Here is a 20,110-nt window from a genome sequence, read left to right as displayed (position 1 = left end):
TGGGCGTGGTGCCTAACGCCTGTAATCCCAACACTTTGGGAGGCCAAGGCAGAGGGATCGCTTGAGCCCAGGAGTTCAAGACCAGCCTTGGCAAAATAGTGAGACCCTGTGTCTACAAAAATTTTTAAAAATTAGCCAGGTGGGGGGTGTGGGCTTCTGGTCTCAGCTACTCGGGAAGCTGGGGTGGGAGGATCACTTGAGCCTGGAAGGTTGAGGCTGCAGTGAGCTGTGATTGTATCACTGCACTGCACCACGGGTGACAAAGCAGACCTTGTCTCAAAAATAAATAGATTAAAAACTTCTCCGCCGGGCGCGGTGGCTCAAGCCTGTAATCCCAGCACTTTGGGAGGCCGAGACGGGCGGATCACGAGGTCAGGAGATCGAGACCATCTTGGCTAACACGGTGAAACCCCATCTCTACTAAAAAATACAAAAAAAAAACCTAACCGGGCGAGGTGGCGGGCGCCTGTAGTCCCAGCTACTCGGGAGGCTGAGGCAGGAGAATGGCGTAAACCCAGGAGGCGGAGCTTGCAGTGAGCTGAGATCCGGCCACTACACTCCAGTCCGAGCGACAGAGCGAGACTCCGCCTCAAGAAAACAAACAAACAAAAAAAACTTCTCTGCGAAGACACTATCAAGAGAATGAGAAGATAAGCCACAGAGTGCGAGAAAATATTTGCAAAAGAGAAACCTGCTAAAGAACTGTTATCCAAAACATACAAATAAGTTTTTTTTTTTTTTTTTTTTGAGATGGAGTCTTGCTCTGTCGCCCAGGCTGGAGTGCATTGGCGCGATCTCGGCTCACTGCAACCTCTGCCTCCCAGGTTCAAGAGATTCTCCTGTCTCAGCCTCCCAAGTAGCTGGGATTATAGGCACCCACCACCACGCCCAGCTAATTTTTTGTATTTTTAGTAGAGATGGGGTTTCTCCATGTTGGTCAGGCTGGTCTCCAACTCCCAACCTCAAGTGATCCACCTGCCTCAGCCTCCCAAAGTGCTGGAATTACAGATGTGAGCCACCACACTTGGCCTCGGTTTTTTTTTTTTTGGCAGAGTCTCTGTCTGTCGCACAGGCTGGAGTGCAGTGGTGTAATCTCAGCTCACTGCAACCTCCACCTCCCGGGTTAAAGTGATTCTCCTGCCTCAGCCTCCCGAGTAGCTGGGATTACAGGCGCCTGCCACCACGCCCTGCTAATTTTTTTGTATTTTTAGTAGAGACAGGGTTTTGCCATGTTGTGCAGGCTGGTCTCGAACACCTGACCTCAGGCAATCCACCTGCCTCGGCCTCCCAAAGTGCTGGGATTACAGGCATGAGCCACTGTGCCTGGCCTAAAACTCTCAAAACAATGAGTTGTTGAAAACGAATGACCCAATTAACAAACGGGCAAAAGACCCGAAGAGGCATCTCACCAAAGGAGATATACAGATGGCAAATGAGTATATGTCATCCACATCATGTGTCATTAGGGAACTGCAAATTAAAACAACAATGAGATACCACTATACACTTATCAGAATCGTCAAAATCCAAAACATGACAACATTGACGCTGGCAAGGATGTAAGGCAACAGGAACTCTCATACATTGCTGGTGACAAAGCAAAATGGTACCAGCACTTTGGAAGAAAGTTTGGCAGTTTCCTCTTCTTCTTCTTATTTTTTTTTGATGGGGTTTCATCATGTTGCCCAGGCTGGTCTTGAACTCCTGACCTCAGGTGATCCGCCTGCCTCAGCCTCCCAAAGTGCTGGGATTGCAAGTGTGAGCCACTGCACCCAGAAGACAGTTTCTTACAAAATTAAATGCACGATAACCATATGATCCAGCAATCCCATTCTTTGGTGTTTATAACCAATGACTTGAAATGGTCTTGAAAACTTATCTTCACACAAAAACCTGCACACAGGTGTTTAGAAAAACTTTACTCATATTGCTAAAACTTGGGAACAATCAAGATGTCCCTCAGTAGGTGAATGGATAAACTGTGGTACATCCAGATAATGGAACATTACCCAGTGCTAAGAAGAAATGAACTCTCAAGCCCTGAAGAGACGTGGAAGAAACGTATATACGTATTACTAAGTGAAAGGAGCTGATCCGAGGCGGGGTACGGTGGCTCATGCCTGTAATCCCAGTACTTTGGGAGGCCTTGGCGGGCGGATCACAAGGTCAGGATATTGAGACCATCTTGGCCAACACGGTGAAACTCCGTCTCTACTAAAAAAAATACAAAAAATTAGCTGGGCGTGGTGGCGGGCACCTGTAGTCCCAGCTACTCGGGAGGCTGAAGCAGGAGAATGGTGTGAACCTGGGAGGCAGAGCTTGCAGTGAGCAGGGACCGTGCGCCATTGCACTCCAGCCTGGGCGACTGAGCGAGACTCCGTCTCAAAAAAAAAAAGTGAAAGAAAATCTGTCTCAAGGGAGAAAAAAAAAAAAAAGCTGATCTGAAAAGGCTACAAGTATATAACTTTCTGGGAAAAAAACAGAACTCTGAAGACAGTAAAAAGGTCAGCGGCAGCCAGGGGTTGTCAGGGAGGGGAAGGAGGAATAAACAGAGCACAGAGGGTTTTAGAGCAAAGAAACTTCTTTTTTTTTTTTTTTTGAGACGGAGTCTCGCTCTGTCGCCCAGGCTGGAGTGCAGTGGCCGGATCTCAGCTCACTGCGAGCTCCGCCTCCCGGGTTCCCGCCATTCTCCTGCCTCAGCCTCCCGAGGAGCTGGGACTACAGGCGCCCGCCACCTCGCCCAGCTAGTTTTTCGTATTTTTTTAGTAGAGACGGGGTTTCACCGTGTTAGCCAGGATGGTCTCGATCTCCTGACCTCGTGATCCGCCCGTCTCGGCCTCCCAAAGTGCTGGGATTATAGGCTTGAGCCACCGCGCCCGGCCAAGAAACTTCTTTGTATGATATCATAATGGTGCGTCATTACATATTTGTCTAAACCCATGGAATGTGCAACACCAAGAGCTAATACTAATGTAAACTGTGCTATGGACTTTGGCTGATAATGACATGTCAATGCAGTTCACTGATTGGAACAAATCTATCACTCTGGTGCCAGATGTTGACAGTGGGGGAGGCGGTGCCTGCGTGGGGGTAGGAGTATAAGAAAACCCTGTACTTGGCCAGGCGCGGTGGCTCACGCCTGTAATCCCAGCACTTTGGGAGGCCGAGGAGGGTGGATCACGAGGTCAGAAGATCGAGACCATCCTGGCTAACACGGTGAAACCCTGTCTCTGGTAAAAATACAAAAAATTAGCCGGGCGTGGTGGAGGGTGCCTCTAGTCCCAGCTACTCAGGAGGCTGAGGCTGAGGCAGGAGAATGGCGTGAACCTGGGAGGCGGAGCTTGCAGTGAGCCGAGATTGTGCCACTGCACTCCAGCCTGGGTGACAAAAAAAAAAAAAGAAAACCCTGTACTTTCAGCCAGGCGCAGTGGCTCAGGCCTGTAATGCCAGCACGTTGGGAGGCTGAGGCGGGCGGATCACCCAAGGTCAGGGGTTCAAGGCCAGCCTGGGAAACATGGTGAAACCCCCATCTCTACTAAAACTACAAAAAAAAAAAAAAAAAAAAAGAAGAAGAAAAGAAAACCCTGTACTTTCTGCTGAATTTTGCTGTGAACCTAAAACTGCTTTAAAAAATAAAGGTTGGCTGGGCGCGGTGGCTCAAGCCTGTAATCCCAGCACTTTGGGAGGCCGAGACAGGTGGATCACGAGGTCAGGAGATCGAGACCATCCTGGCTAACACGGTGAAACCCCGTCTCTACTAAAAAATACGAAAAACTAGCCGGGCGAGGTGGCGGGCGCCTGTAGTCCCAGCTCCTCGGGAGGCTGAGGCAGGAGAATGGTGTGAACCCGGGAGGCGGAGCTTGCAGTGAGCTGAGATCCGGCCACTGCACTCCAGCCTGGGCGACAGAGCGAGACTCCGTCTCTAAAAAAAAATAATAATAATAAAAAAATAAATAAAGGCTATTCAGCCGGGTGCGGTGGCTTATGCCTGTAATCCTAGCAATTTGGGAGGCCGAGGTGGGCAGATTACTTGAGGTCAAGAATTTGAGACCAGCCTGCACAACATGGCGAAACCTCATCTCTACTAAAAATACAAAAATTAGCCAGGTGTGGTGACGTACACCTGTGATCCCGGCTGCTCGGGAGGCTGAAGCAGGAGAATCACTTGATCCCAGGAGGCAGAGGTTACAATGAGCCGAGATTACAACACTGTAGTCCAGCCTGGGTGACAGAGCAAGGCTATCTCTAAATAAATAAATAAAGCCTATTAAGAAAAAAAATCTTCAGAAAGATAACATGTTTTAAAATGGAAATCAAAAGGAACTGATGTACTAAGCATAGAAACAAAGTAGTGAAGCAAAAATTTGTTAGTGAAGACATCAATTTTGTTGACACTATTTGGTAAAACAAGAATGTGTCAGTAGCTTAGAAGAAAATCTCGGAGACAGTAGTGGAGCACTTTTTTTTTTTTTTTTTTTGTTGAGACGGAGTTTCGCTCTGTCGCCCAGGCTGGAGTGTGGTGGCCGGATCTCAGCTCACTGCAAGCTCCGCCTCCTGGGTTTACGCCATTCTCCTGCCTCAGCCTCCCGAGTAGCTGGGACTACAGGCGCCCGCCACCTCGCCCGGCTAGTTTTTTTGTATTTTTTAGTAGAGACGGGGTTTCACTGTGTTAGCCAAGATGGTCTCGATCTCCTGACCTCGTGATCCGCCCGTCTCGGCCTCCCAAAGTGCTGGGATTACAGGCTTGAGCCACCGCGCCCGGCCAGTGGAGCACTTTTTAAAGAAATTCTGCTTCTCCAATGCCCTCAACAGTACAGGGGACAGTAACACAGACATCGATAGAAAGTGATTCAGAAGAGTCAGGCTTTAAAGATGTTTTTGGAATATTTTAATCATATTATTTTTGTTTTTGTGTATGCACTAGAATTAGATTTTTTTAATGGTCTGAAAGAACTTTCAATTAGCATAAAATAAAACTTGAAGTGTTAAGAAAGCATTGTATCACAGTTTGGCCAGGCACTGTGGCTCATGCCTGTAATCCCAGCACATTGGGAGGCTGAGGCAGATGGATCACTTGAGGTCAGAAGTTTGAGACCAGCCTGGCCAACCATGGTGAAATGTCCTCTCTTCTAAAAACACAGAAATTAGCCAGACATGGTGGCGCACACCTGTAGTCCCAGCTACTCGGGAGGCTGAGGCAGAAGGATTGCTTGAACCTAGGAGACAGAGGCTGTAGTGAGCCAAGATGATGTCACTGCACTCCAGCCTGGGCAACAGAGCGAGACTGTCTCAAAAAAAAAAAAAAAAAAGCTTGTATTATAGCTTAACTGTTCGCATTTTTTCTTAGTGGCACATAAAATAATGATGTGTAACAACTGAAGGTATTTAATTCAGTGAAATGCAGTATTGAGTATCCTCTGTGTAACATGCCTAGCTGTGGACCCAGTGGATACAGCACTAAATTTGACAGATGAGGTATCTCTTTGTAGTTTATATTATAGTTTGGGGAGACAGGCAGTAAACTAGAAATTAGAGGTTATGCTAAATTATATGAAGGAAATAGGGTGGTGTGGGAGAGTGACTGGGAGGCAGCTACTCAAGATTTGCTGGTCAGGGAATCAGAACTACCCTTAGACCTGGGCAGGAGGGGCTCTTACTTGGTTGTCTGCTTAGTTCAGTACTTCTCAAACCGTAACTTCATACAGATTTCCTGAAGATGGTGTTAAAAGCAGATTCTGGGCCAGGCACGGTGGCTCATGCCTGTAATCCCAGCACTTTGGGAAGCTGAGGGGGGCGGATCACCTGAGGTCAGGAGTTTGGGACCAGTCTGGCCAACATGCTGAAACCCCGTCTCTACTAAAAAGACAAAAATTAGCCGGGCGTGGTGGTGGGCGCCTGCAATCCCAGTTACTTGGGAGGTAGAGGCAGGAGAATCGCTTGAACCCAGGGGGCAGAGGTTGCAGTGAGCCGAGATGGCACCACCACACACTGCACTCCAGCCTGGGCAACAAGAGCGAAGCTCCGTCTCAAAAAAAAAAAAAAAAAAAGCAGATTCTGATCTAGTAGGTCTTGGGTGGGAGGAGATACTGAGCATCGCTAACAAGCTCGCAGGAAATGCTGCCAGTGCTATTCCCAGGGCCACACCTTGAGTACCAGGATGCAGAGGGCCCTGCATATCACAAGTACCGCAACACCCCCCCGCCATTTTTGGTTTGGAGAAAGGTTTTTGAAAATTCAGTAACCGACTGCGCAAATGGGAATTGTGGAAGAGAAATGCGTGAGTTGAAGTGGATGCGAAGCAGAGAGTCTGCAGGTGTGAGGGTGGATGAGTTTTGTCAACCACGAGGAGCCTGGGCACAGAGCAGCTTCTGCCCCTGCTGCCCCAGCTCCACTGCGCTAACCCTTAGGCTTGCAGGGAGCGGCCCCGCTCCAGGGAAGAGTTTGGTTGCTTTAACCTCTGGATTGTGAGGACGGTCCCAGGGGAGCAGACTAAGGGTGTGAATCGGGGCTGAGACTTGGGCATGGCTTGTTTTATACATTGAAGTAGTAAGACTTATGACATGTACACTTATATTTGAGCTGCTGTCCTGGGCCCTACAAATATTAGCAGTGGCCAGCAGAATATGATCATAATAATAATGGGCCGGGCGCAGTGGCTCACTCCTGTAATCCCAGCACTTTGGGAGGCCGAGGTGGGCGGATCACGAGGTCAGGAGTTCAAGACCAGCCTGGCCAATATGGTGAAACCCTATCTCTGCTAAAAATCCACAAAGATTAGCGGGGCATGGTGGTGCAAGCCTGTAGTCCCAGCTACTCGGGAGGCTGAGGCAGGAGGATCACTCGAACCCAGGAGGTGGAGGTTGCAGTGAGCCGAGATCGCGCCACTGTACTCCAGCCTGAGTGACAGAGAGAGACTCTGTCTCAAAAAAAAAAAGAACATAATAATGGTTAACCTATATGCCAGACTCCATCGTAACTTCCATTTTAGGTATATATGCACATACATACACACACACAAATATACACACACATATATATAAATTTAACTCCCATATATGTATGTGTGCATATGTGTATATATGTATATATGTGTGTGTGTGTAATTTTTTTTTCTTTGAGACAGGGTCTTGCTTTGTTGCCCAGCTGGAGTGCAGTAGTGCCATCAGAGAGCTATGATGGTGCTCCTACAGCCTCCACCTCTCAGATTCCCGAGTAACTGGGACCACAGGTCCACACCACCATGTGAAGCTAAATTTTTTTCAAATTTTTTGTAGAGACAGAGTCTCCCTATGTTGCCCAGGCTGGTCTCAACCTCCTGGGCTCAAGCAGTCGCCCACCTCAGCCTCCAAAAGTGTTAGAATTGCAGGTGTAAGCCACCGTGCCCAGTCAATTTTATTTATTTAAGAAAAAAAACAACAAAAAACAGGCCGGGCGCGGTGGCTCACACCTGTAATCACAGCACTTTCGGAGGCCTAGGTGGGCAGATCACTTGAGGTCAGGAGTTTGAGACCAGCCTGACCAACATGGTGAAACCCCATCTCTACTAAAAATACGAAAAATTAGCCAGGTGTGGTGGCATGCACCTGTAATCTCAGCTACTCGGGAGGCTGAGGCAGGAGAATCACTTGAACCTGGGAGGCAGAGGTTGCAGTGAGCCAAGATCGAGCCATTGCACTCCAACCTGGGCAACCAAGAGCAAAACTCCATCTCAAAACAACACCACCACCACCACAACCACCACCACCACCACCACCACCACCACCAACAACAACAACAACAACAACAACAACAAAACCAACCCAATTTGGTAGTGTCTGGAGAAAGGATTGTAGAGGAGAGGAGTGGAGGGAGGGAGACCAGTGGTGAGAAGGCTATCAGAGTAGTTCAGGGGAGAAACGATGTGGGTGTGGACCAGGGGATACGACCACTGGGATCACTGATGGGTTAAATATAGAGATAGTGGAGAGAAAGAAGGAAGTCAAAGATGGTTTCTAAATTGGGAGCTTGAGCAACCAAATAGATAGTGGTTTTGTTTCTTGAAGTGGGGAAGTTAAAACCATGGAAGAGGGCGGGTGCGGTGGCTCGCACCTGTAATCCCAGCACTTTGGGAGGCCGAGACGGGCGGATCACGAGGTCGGGAGACTGAGACCATCCTGGCTAACACGGTGAAATCCCGCCTCCACTAAAAATACAAAAAGTAGCTGGGCATGGTGGCGAGCACCTGTAGTCCCAGCTACTTGGTAGGCTGAGGCAGAAGAACGGCGTGAACCTGGGAGACGGAGGTTGCAGTGAGCCGAGATCGTGCCACTGCACTCCAGCCTGGGCAACAGAGCAAGAATCCGTCTCAAAAAAACATAAATAAATAAAATTAAAATTAAAAAATAAAAAAACCATGGAAGTGGGCCAGGTGCAGTGGCTCACCCTGTCATCCCAACACTTTGGGAGGCCAAAGCAGGTGGATCACCTGAGGTCAGGAGTTCGAGACCAGCCTCAACAACATGGAGAAACCCCATCTCTACAAAAAACAGAAAACAAAATTAGCTGGGCATGGTGGTACATGCCTGTAATCCCAGCTACTTGGGAGGCTGGGGCAGGAGAATCACTTGAACCCAGGAGTCGGAGGTTGCGGTGAACCGAGATCATGCCATTGCACTCTAGCCTGGGCAACAAGAGTGAAACTCTGTCTCAAAAACAAACAAACAAAAAAACCCAAAGACCCATGGAAGTGAAGGTTGTGAATGGAGACCCAGGAATGAAAGTGATGCTTTTCCAAGGACCCGTGAATTGCCACTGAAGGTGTTTGGCAATGTGGCCTGGGTAGGAGTGGGGGTTCAACGCTCTCTGAGCAAGGTAAGGCAAGGCCAGAGTTATCAGCTCCTGAGAACTAAGATCGATGTGAGGACCAGATGGAGTCATTAGAAGGGAAACCATCTCAGATGGTAAAGATTGTTTGAAATCAGATTTTTCCATAGAAACTCTGCAAATATAGCCCTTTGACATTTCTCTTTTCTTCCTTCTCCTAGCTCAGACTCCTGGAGATCAGGACACCAGAACTTGTTCACCCTCCTCTGTATATCTGCGGTGAGCAGACACTGACATGCCAGAAAAAAAGAAAAATGCATTTGGCTGTAATACTTGCAAGACCCAAGAAGATACTGGGAATAAATTTATTTCCATAGAGGAAAGGGTTGATGTTTTATGAGAAAGGGCACTCAGTCTCAAAAAAAAAAAAAAAAAAGAAAAAAAAATAAACTAAATAGTTAGAAATACCCAGGGAAACTGTCAGAAATATAATTGTAGTGGGAAACTGTAATATAATTCTCTTGGGCAAAGTAAGAAAAATATACAAAGTATGAAGGAACAGAGAATCTCAATGATGAAGTTCATTGATTAGTTAGCCTCTCTTTCAACAAATATTTACTAAATGATGTGTGCCAGGCTCTTTGCTGGATACCAGGAAGATATCAGCCATAAATGCATCATCAGTGAACATCCCGAGCCTCCATCCTCTTGGAGCATGTACTCAAGTGATATTTATTTAACTTAGTATCTCATGAATGGAGAATCTACCTTTTTCTTTTTTTTTTTTTTTTTTTTTTTTTTTTGAGATGGAGTCTCGCTCTGTCACCCAGGCTGGAGTGCAGTGGCCGGATCTCGGCTCACTGCAAGCTCCGTCTCCCGAGTTTACGCCATTCTCCTGCCTCAGCCTCCCCAGTAGCTGGGACTACAGGCGCCCGCCACCTTGCCCGGCTAGGTTTTTTGCATTTTTTAAGTAGAGACGGGGTTTCACCGTGTTAGCCAGGATGGTCTCGATCTGCTGACCTGTGATCCGCCCGTCTCGGCCTCCCAAAGTGCTGGGATTACAGGCTTGAGCCACCGGAATCTACCTTTTTCAATGCCAATAAAACATTTACAAATCTTGGTCAAATATTAGGCTGTGAAGGAGATATGAAATTCCCCAATCTTGAAATTGTACTGGACACATACTCATAATGCAATAAACCAGAAATTTCTAATGTTTAAGTGACAGAAACCAACCTCTTAAAAAATCCCAGAACTGGGCCGGGCGCGGTGGCTCAAGCCTGTAATCCCAGCACTTTGGGAGGCCGAGACGGGCAGATCACAGGGTCAGGAGATCGAGACCATCCTGGCTAACCTGGTGAAACCCCGTCTCTACTAAAAAAAGAAAAAAACTAGCCGGGTGAGGTGGCGGGCGCCTGTGGTCCCAGCTACTCGGGAGGCTGAGGCAGGAGAATGGCGTAAACCCGGGAGGCGGAGCTTGCAGTGAGCTGAGATCCGGCCACTGCACTCCAGCCCAGGCGACAGAGTGAGACTCCGTCTCAAAAAAAAAAAAAAAAATCCCAGAACTGTTCTAAATAATTCTTTGATCAGTGAGAAAATTCAAATTGCAAATACAGATGATTATAAACAGACAATGAGGCGAGGCTTGGTGGCTGATGCCTGTAATCCCAGAATTTTGGGAGGCCAAGGCAGGAGGGTTGTTTGAGGCCAGGAGTTCAAGACCAGCCTGGGCAACATAGTGAGACCACTATCTCTCCAAAAAAAAAATTTCTTTGAATTAACCTGGCATAGTGACATGCACCTGTAGTCCAGCTACTCAGGAGGCTGAGGCAGGAGTATTGCTTGAGCCCAGGAGGTTGAGGCTGCAGTGAGCCAAGGTCACACTATGGGGCACAAATAACAATAGACTGTTAAGAGCGTGTTGTTGTTGTTTTTTAAGAGACAGCATCTCACTATGTTGCCCAGGCTGATCTTGAACTCCTGGCCTCAAGGAATTCTCCTGGCATGGCCTCCCAACATACTGGGTTTACAGGCATGAGCCACTGCACCCAGTCATATTATTATTTTATAATGAACTAAGCTTGGTGTTAGGGGCTTCTCATACTTATTTTATTTTATTTTATTTATTTATTTTATTTTATTTTATTTATTTTTTTTGAGACGGAGTCTCGCTCTGTTACCCAGGCTGGAGTGCAGTGGCCAGATCTCAGCTCACTGCAAGCTCCGCCTCCCGGGTTCCCATCATTCTCCTGCCTCAGCCTCCCGAGTAGCTGGGACTACAGGCGCCCGCCACCTCGCCCGGCTAGTTTTTTGTATTATTTTTAGTAGAGACGGAGTTTCACCGTGTTAGCCAGGATGGTCTCGATCTCCTGACCTCGTGATCCGCCCATCTCGGCCTCCCAAAGTGCTGGGATTACAGGCTTGAGCCACCACGCCCGGCCTCTCATACTTATTTTATATCATCCTCACAACCAACCTAGGGTAGCACCCTGTTGCTGAGTAGGTACTCAGTAAATATTGTTGAATGAGTGGATGTGGCTCAGAGTTGAAGTGAGTTGCCTGGCCAGGTGTGGTGACTCGCACCTGTAATCCCAGCACTTTGGGAGGCGGAGATGGGGAGGATCCCTTGAGCTAAGGAGTTTAAGACCAGCCTGGGCAACATAGGGAGACCCCTGTCTGTATTTTTTTTTTAAGAGACAAAAAAAGTCCACTGCACCCGGCCTTTTTTTTTTTTTTTTTTAAATAAAGTGACTTGCCTAAGACTACACAGCAGAAGTTAATCAAGCTGGGGCTTGCACTGAGGAGGCCTGCTTAGTTCTCTGGTTGTAACTGCCATGCGACACGATCAATGTGGTTGTCGAAACATGCAGATAGGAAGAGCTAATGATTTAAGATGGCTTTAACCAAAACCTTTTTCTGTTTTCAGATGGAGTTTCTTTCTTGTTGCCCAGGCTGGAGTGCAATGGTGTGATCTAAGCTCACTGCAGGCTCTCCCTCCCCGGTTCAAGTGATTCTCCTGCCTCAGTCTCCTGAGTAGCTGAGATTACAGGCATGCACCACCACGCCTGGCTAATTTTGTATTTTTAGTAGAGATGGAGTTTCTCCATGTTGGTCAGGCTGGTCTCGAACTCCTGACCTCAGGTGATCCACCCGCCTCGGCCTCCCAAAGTGCTAGGATTACAGGCGTGAGCCACCTCGTCCGGCCACCAAAACCATTTTTTCTGAGGTTTTTTGCTTACTTGCTTGTTACTTCTTTCTCTCTTCGCTCTCTCCTTTCTTTCACACCAGAAAGATGGATATGGAGTATTCACTTTATACCAGGCGTTGTTCCACATTCTGGGGATTCTGGTGGGAGAGGTAGGTAATAAACAAGTAAACCAGCTGGGCACAGTGGCTCACGCCTGGAATCCCAGCACTTTGGGAGGCCGAGGCAGGTGCATCACCTTCGCTCAGGAGTTCAAGACCAGCCTGGACAACATGGTGAAACCTCGGCTCTACTAAAAATACAAAAATTACCCAGGCACAGTGGCATGTGCCTTAGTCTCAGCTGCTCGACCTTGTCTCAAAAAAACAAACCAAAAAACTGAGTGGGGGGGAGATGTGACGACAAGAAGAAGGTGATGGACAGTGGAAATGTGGAATGGTACATGGACTACAGAGCCTGAGAGGTGAAGGACTGTCAGTGTGAGGGTACCAGAGAAGGGAATAAAAAGGTGGATACTGGTGGGACGTCCGTCATCAGGAGGTTGGAATGGGCTGTTACTGATCACCACAGGGTCTAGGGTTTGACCGTGGGAGTGCGTGGCTGAGGTGGGGTGGAGGAAAAATTTGTACTGAAGTGCAGAGGACAAGGAACTGAGTGGGGGTGGCGGTGTTGCTTGGATTGCCTAGGTGGATGTCTGAGTCCACACAAATAGAAACGTGATTAATGGTGGAAATGTAAATTTAAGCCAAATGCTTAAGCCTTTGATGAAGCTAGTAGATGTTGGAAGATGATTGCAACAAGGAGGGTCAATGGATGGCACAATCTGTTGGCATGTGCTTTAAAGATGCTTTGGCACAGAAAGACAAATATCACACTGGTGTGGTGGCTCACGCCTGTAATCCCAGCACTTTGGCAGGTTGAGGCAGGCGGATCATTTGAGGTCAGGAGTTTGAGACCAGCCTGACCAGCATGGTGAAACCCCGTCTCAACTAAAATATAAAAATCAGCTGCATGTATGGCTCAAGACTGTAATCCCAGCACTTTGGGGGGCCGAGACAGGCAGATCACGAGGTCAGGAGCTCGAGACCATCCTGGCTAACACGGTGAAACCCCATCTCTACTAAAAAAATACAAAAAAATAATTAGCCGGGCGTGGTGGCAGGCGCCTGTAGTCCCAGCTCCTCGGGAGGCTGAGGCAGGAGAATGGCGTAAACCCGGGAGGAGGAGCTTGCAGTGAGCTGAGATCTGGCCACTGCACTCCAGCCTGGGCGACAGAGCAAAACTCCATCTCTAAAAAAAAAAAAAAAAAAAAAAAAAAAAAAAAAAAAAAAAAAAAAATTAGCTGCATGTGGTGGCAGGCACCTGCAGTCTCAGCTACTTGAGAGACTGAGGGAGGAGAATTCTTGAACCCAGGAGATGGAGGTCGCAGTGAGCTGAAATCAGCCACTGTACTCTAGCCTGGGCAACAGAGTGACTCCCTCTAAAAAAAATAAATTAAAAAAATTTTTAAAAAGGCCAGGCACAGTGGCTCATGCCTGTAATCCCAGCACTTTGGGAGGCCAAGGTGAGCGGATCACGAGGTCAGGAGATTGAGACCATCCAGGCTAACACAGTGAAACCCCGTCTCTACTAAAAATACAAAAAAATTAGCCGAGTATGGTGGCAGGCGCCTGTAGTCCCAGCTACTCAGGAGGCTGAGGCAGGAGAATGGTGTGAACCTGGAAGGCAGAGCTTTTTCTATTTTTAATAGAGACAGGGTTTCACCATGTTGGCCAGGATGGTCTCGATCTCCTGACCTTGTGATCCACCGGCTTCGGCCTCCCAAACTGCTGGGATTACAGGCATGAGCCACCACGCCTGGCCTATACCATTTATTAAATACTTACCATGCTGAGAACTCTTCTAAGAATTTGCATTTATTAATTGCCTTTGTCCTCACAAGTTCTGTGGAATAAGTACAGTTAATACCCCATTTTACAGGTAAGGAGACAGACACAGAGAGGTTGAGTCCCTTATCCAGCATATGAAGTTAAGTTGGGAGCCTTGATTTAAACTCAGGTGATGTGGACCCCTAAGCCTCAAATTTTATCTTTTTTTTTTTTTTTTTTTTTTTTTTTGAGATGGAGTTTCACTCTGTCGCCCAGGCTGGAATGCAGTGGCACGATCTTGGTTCACTGAAACCTCCACCTCCCAGGTTCAAGCAATTCTCCTGCCTCATCAGCCTCCTGAGTAGCTGGGATTATAGGCATGTGCCACCACGTCCAGCTAATTTTTGTATTTTTAGTAGAGACAGGGTTTTACCATATGGGTCACGCTGGTCTCGAACTCCTGACCTCAGAGATCCACCCGCCTTGGATTCCCAAAGTTCTGGGATTGCAGGCGTAAGCCACTGTGCCCAGCAAACTTTATCATGTTCGACTCCATCTCCCATTGTAGTGGTGAAGTGGGCAGTAGAGATCTTACCTGAAGCTCTTGGAGCCCTGTGGGTCTCCCTTAAGTTCCTTAATATATTTCAAAGAAAACTTGACAGAGTGTTTCTGATTCTTTGCATGGCCAATCATCAATGCCTAGTATAAGAGAGAATGGCTCCAGCTGGGCGAGGAGGATGGTGCCTACAATCACAGCACTTTGGGAGGCTGAGGCAGGAGGATTGCTTGAGGCCAGGAGTTTGAGACCAGCCTGAGCAACATAGCAAAAACCCTGTCTCTACTAAAAATACAAAAAATTAGCCAGGTGTGGTGTTGTGCACCTGTAGTCCCAGCTACTCGGGAGGCTGAGTTGGAGAATCACCTGAGTCCGGGAGGTTGGGGCTGCAGTGAGCCAAGACCACATCACTGCACTGCAGCCTGGGCAACAGAGTGAGACCCTGTCTCAAAGAGAGAGAGAGGCCAGGCGCAGTGGCTCATGCCCATAATCCTGCTTTGGGAGACCGAGGCAAGCAGATCCTCTGAGGTCAGGAGTTCAAGACCAGCCTGGATAACATGGTGAAACCCCATCTCTACTAAAAATACGGAAATTAGCCTGGTGCAGTGGTGTGTGTCTGTAGTCCCAGTTACTTGGGAGGCTGAGGCATGAGAATCTCTTGAACCTGGGAGGTGGAGGTTGCAATGAGCTGAGATCCCACCACTATACTCCAGCCTGGATGACAGAGCAAGAGTATGTCCCAAAAAGGAAAAAAAAAGAGAGAGTGAGACAGAGACAGGCTTCTGGGAAGGAAAGGCTTCCCTAGCAAACATTTCTTAACTATCCCAGGAAATTGCCTCATTTTCCCAGAAGCAGTATGGTGAAGGGGTTAAAAGTGCATATTCTAGAGCCAGATTGCCTGTATTTGTTCACAGCCTACTTGTTACATTATCTTCACCTCCCTGTGCCTCAGTTTTCTCATCTGTAAAATGGGGGGTAATATAATAACACCTGACTTAAGTTTGTTGTCTGAGCAATAGACTGATAAATGCCAAGTGATTAGAACACAGTCTGGCACAGAGTAAGCGCTATATGAATGTTTGCTACTAGTAATTTCCATGTCAGACCAGTAAAGTTTGGATCTCAGAAGAGTTTCTCCAGACTTTAATTCTAAATCTGCTCATGACCACTCAGTTAGTAACCAGATGAGTCCAGGTTCAAACCAGATTTGTTTAAATTCATAGTTCATGGTTCACCTGTCAGCAATTGTTTGAATAACTAGACAAAAACCAGTAAGGAGACAGAAGAACTCAACAACATCATAAACAGGATGCAGTAAATACTTACAGATCATTCTACGCAATGACCGGAGAATACCTATCCAAGTACTCATGCAACAGATACCAAGAGAGTGCATATATCCCGGGCTATCAAACCAACCCCAATATATCTTAAAAAATTGACATTGTCCAGGCACAGTGGCTCATGCCTTAATCTCAGCACTTTGGGAGGCCAAGGAGGTGGATCCCCTGAGGTTGGGAGTTCGAGACCAGCCTGGGCAACATGGTGAAACCCTATCTGTATTAAAAATACAAAATTAGCCGGGCATGGTGACGCATGCCTATAATCCCAGCTACAATGGAGGCTGAGGCAGGAGAATCGCTTGAACCTGGGAGGTGGAGGTTGCAGTGAGCTGAGATTGCACCATTGCACTCCAGCCTAGGCAACAAGAGCGAAACTGTCTCAAAAAAAAAAAAAAAAAAAAAAGAAAAAAGAAAAAATATTGAAATCATACAGAGCCACAATTTGGGGTTCCTTGAGATTCTCAATGCCTCTCAAAACCACACTGTGTCCCCTGAGAAATGGGGGATCCCCCTCCCTGTGTGACACTGATTCCAGGGATTCAGGTGCTGTGCTGTGGTGTTTGTGCCCTGCTGACCTTCCAGAGGCTCTATACAGCGACTCCTCCTTCAGCCTCTGCCTGTGGTTCCTCTTGTAGGGCTCAGACATCAGTCCATGAGGCGGGGTTGAGACTAGCTTCCCAAACAGAACCATGCTGCCCTTCCCATCCCACCACACTTCTTTTTTTTTTTTTTTTTGAGATGGAGTCTTGCTGTGTTGCCCAGGCTGGAGTGCAGTGGTGCAATCTTGGCTCACTGCAACCTCTGCCTCACAGGTTCACGCCATTCTCTGCCTCAGCCTCCCGAGTAGCCGGCATTACAGGTGTCTGCTACCACGCCCAGATAATTTTTGTATTTTTAGTAGAGACAGGGTTTCACCATCTTGGCCAAGCTGATCTTGAACTCCTGACCTCGAGATCCACCCACCTCAGCCTCGCAAAGTGCTGGGATTAGAGGCGTGAGCCACCGCGCTCGGTGGCTCTTCTCTTCTTTACATGTCTAACTCCTGCGTGTCCTTCAGGTCACTGGTTGGATGTCATTTCCTCGTGGTAGCCTTTGCTGACAGCTGTGAGGCTGTCTTAAGTGCCTCTGATATACCCCTAAGAGTCTGTAACTCATTATTGCACCAATTACACTGTACCGTTATTTTCTGGTTACTTCTCTGTTTATTCCAGGCTTCCCACTAAGCCAGACACTTTCAGATTTTTTTTTTTTTAAGTAGAGATGAAGTCTCAATATGTTGCCCAGGCTGGTCTTGAACTCCTGACCTCAAGTGATCCTACAACCTCAGCCTCCCAAAGTGCTGGATTTACAGGCCACTGCACCCAGCCTTTCAGATGTTTTGAACATGGTCCACAGTAAGAAATACATTTTACATCAGAATGCAGCACATACACATAAGCATATATTGTATGTATAAGTAAAACAAATGCTTCACAAAATAGTTATTAATTGTACATGTGACACATATTTTTATCTATTCTATTTCATTAAAAAAAGATGCTGCTTGAGGCTCACTAAATTGACTTCATGACCCACAGAAAATTGTATAAACCTGCATTTTGGAAATCTTGTCCTGGACTAGGGGTTGGCAGACTTTCTGCAAAGGGCCTGTTCATAAATATTTCAGACTTTCTAGGTCATGTAGTGTTTCTGCTGCAACTGCAGCACTCAAACCCTGCCATTTGCATCCTGAAAGTAACCACGGACAATACATAAAGAGATGGCTGTGGCTCTGCTTCAATATAAATTTATGGACACTGTAATTCGAATTTGGAATAATTTTCTCATGAACTCTTTTTTTTTTTTTTTTTTTTTTTTTTCTGAGACGGAGTCTCACTCTGTTGCCCAGGCTGGAGTGCAGTGGTGCAATCTCGGCTCACTGCAAGCTCCGCCTCCTGGGTTCACGCCATTCTCTCACCTCAGCCTCCTGAGTAGCTGGGACTACAGGCGCCCGCCACCGCGCCCGGCTAATTTTTTATTTTTGTATTTTTGGTAGAGACGGGCTTTCACCAGGTTAGCCAGGATGGTCTCGATCTCCTGTCCTAATGATCCGCCCACCTTGACCTCCCAAAGTGCTGGGATTACAGGCGTCAGCCACCATGCCCTGCCGTGAAATCTTCTTATTAGCTTACGAGCCATGCAAAAACAAAAGGTGGGCTACATTTTGTTTACTGTATCCTGGAAGTAAATGCTGGAAGCTGTAGTTTACTGATCCCTGCCCTAAAATGTAAGCTTTATGGAGGCAGAGACCATATATGTCTTTTTCCCTCGTTGCGTCGCTAAGGTTCGGCACAAAGCCTTGTGCATTCAGTCAATAGTTGGTAAGTGAATTATTAAAGAGCAATTTGTATATTAAGCATTTTTATTACAAAAGTACTTGTGTTCATGGAAGAAAAATGAGCAGTCCAGTTAAAATGAATAAACAAATCCTTATTAACCCCCGCTGGGAGATAACCACATCCTTTCCTATTGTTGTGTAATAGATGTCAGGAATTACGAAAAGATTATTTTTTGGCCAAGGGAGTGGTGAAAAGTTCTATTTTTCATCAGTCCACCAGAGACCCAGACTTCCCCTTTCCGGCTGTAGGAGGTGAAGCTGAGAGAAAAGATGAGGAGGGAGGGTGGAAAGTATGGGGGAAAAGCAATCTGATAAGCAGTTAATGAGCTCCTACTGTATGCTGCCATATGCCTGGCCAGGCTAGAGCCTGGGGGATAGAGGTAGCACCCGTCCCCTCTGGGTTGACAGTTGAAAGGGTAGACAAGAAATTATAAGTGTGATAAAGGTCATCAAAGGGGATATGCAAGGTGCTATAAGGGCTTAATAGGGAGAGGGGTGTCTAACCTCATATGGGGGTCAGGAAATTCTTCCTTTCCTAAGGAAGTGACATTTAAGCTGCCACCTAGGCTAAGAATTAGTTGAGCAAGAACATGGGAAGTTCTGGCCAGGAGCGGTGGCTCATACCTGTAATCCCAGCACTTTGGGAGGCCGAGGCAGGTGGATCACCTGAGGTCAGGAGTTCGAGACCAGCCTGGCCAAGATGGTGAAACCCCATCTCTACTAAATATAAAAAAAATTAGCTGGGCGTGGCGGCGGGCACCTGTAGTCCCAGCTACTGGGGAGTATGAGGCAGGAGAATCACTTGAACCTGGGAGGCAGAGGTTGCAGTGAGCCAAGATCGTACCACTGCACTCCAGCCTGGGCAATAAGAGTGAAACTCCGTCTCAAAAACAAAACAAAACAAAAAGCACATGGGAAGTTCCACAGTGAGAGAGTGCATCCTTATTTAGAAGCCTCTGGATGCAGAGTTGACAGGGGAAGGAAATGGCATGAGATCAGCCTGCAGAGACTGGCAGGGACCACATCAGCAGAGCCTTGTCATCTCCATCTTCTAACTACCCGTTGACAGGAGCTGAAGAAGATAAATGAACACATTAAAAACGCCCTGAGGAAGTAATCAGCCAGCTCCAGAGTGAGGAACATTCTACAGGACAAATGATTCTGCGTCTTGCCAAATCAGTGTCATGAAATAAAAAATAAAAGTCAAGGAGGTATGTTATAAAATGAAAGAGACTTAAGAGTAACATCAACAGGACTTAATTGTTCACCTTAGTCCCTTGGTTAAGGTGGTATCTCCCGGATTTCTCCTCTGTCTTTCCCTTTCTATACTTAGTGACTGAAATCATTAAGGCAGCCCACACTGTAAGAGCTAAGGGAAGTCACTGAAGGGACTGAAGCAAGGGAGAAATGAGGTCAGACGTCTTTTTTTTTTTTTTTTTTTTGAGACAGAGCCTCACTCTGTAGCCCAGGCTGGAGTGCAGTGGATCTTGGCTGCAACCTCCACCTCCCAGGTTCAAGTGATTCTCCTGCTTCAACCACCTGAGTAGCTGGGATTACAGGCACGTGCTACCACACCTGGTTAAATTTTTTTCTTTCTTTTTTTTTTGAGACGAGTCTTGCTCTTGTTACCCAGGCTGGAGTGCAATGGCACGATCTTGGCTCACCGCAACCTCCGCCTCCCAGGTTCAAATGATTCTCTCCTGCCTCAGCTTCTTGAGTAGCTGGGATTACAGGCATGTGCCACCATGCCCGGCTAATTTTGTATTTTTAGTAGAGACGGGATTTTCTCTATGTTGGCCAGGCTGGTCTCGAACTCCCGACTTCAGGTGATCTGCCTGCCTCGGCCTGCCAAAGTGTTGGGATTACAGGTGTGAGCCATGGCGCCCTGCCCTCAGATGTCTTTTTTTTAGGAGGAATACTTTGGGCTGCAATGTGGCGATGAGATATGGTGGAGTTTGC

The sequence above is a fragment of the Piliocolobus tephrosceles genome, chromosome 16 (genome assembly GCF_002776525.5).
Source record: "Piliocolobus tephrosceles isolate RC106 chromosome 16, ASM277652v3, whole genome shotgun sequence".
Lineage (NCBI taxonomy): Eukaryota > Metazoa > Chordata > Mammalia > Primates > Cercopithecidae > Piliocolobus > Piliocolobus tephrosceles.
This window is presented reverse-complemented; position numbering follows the sequence as displayed.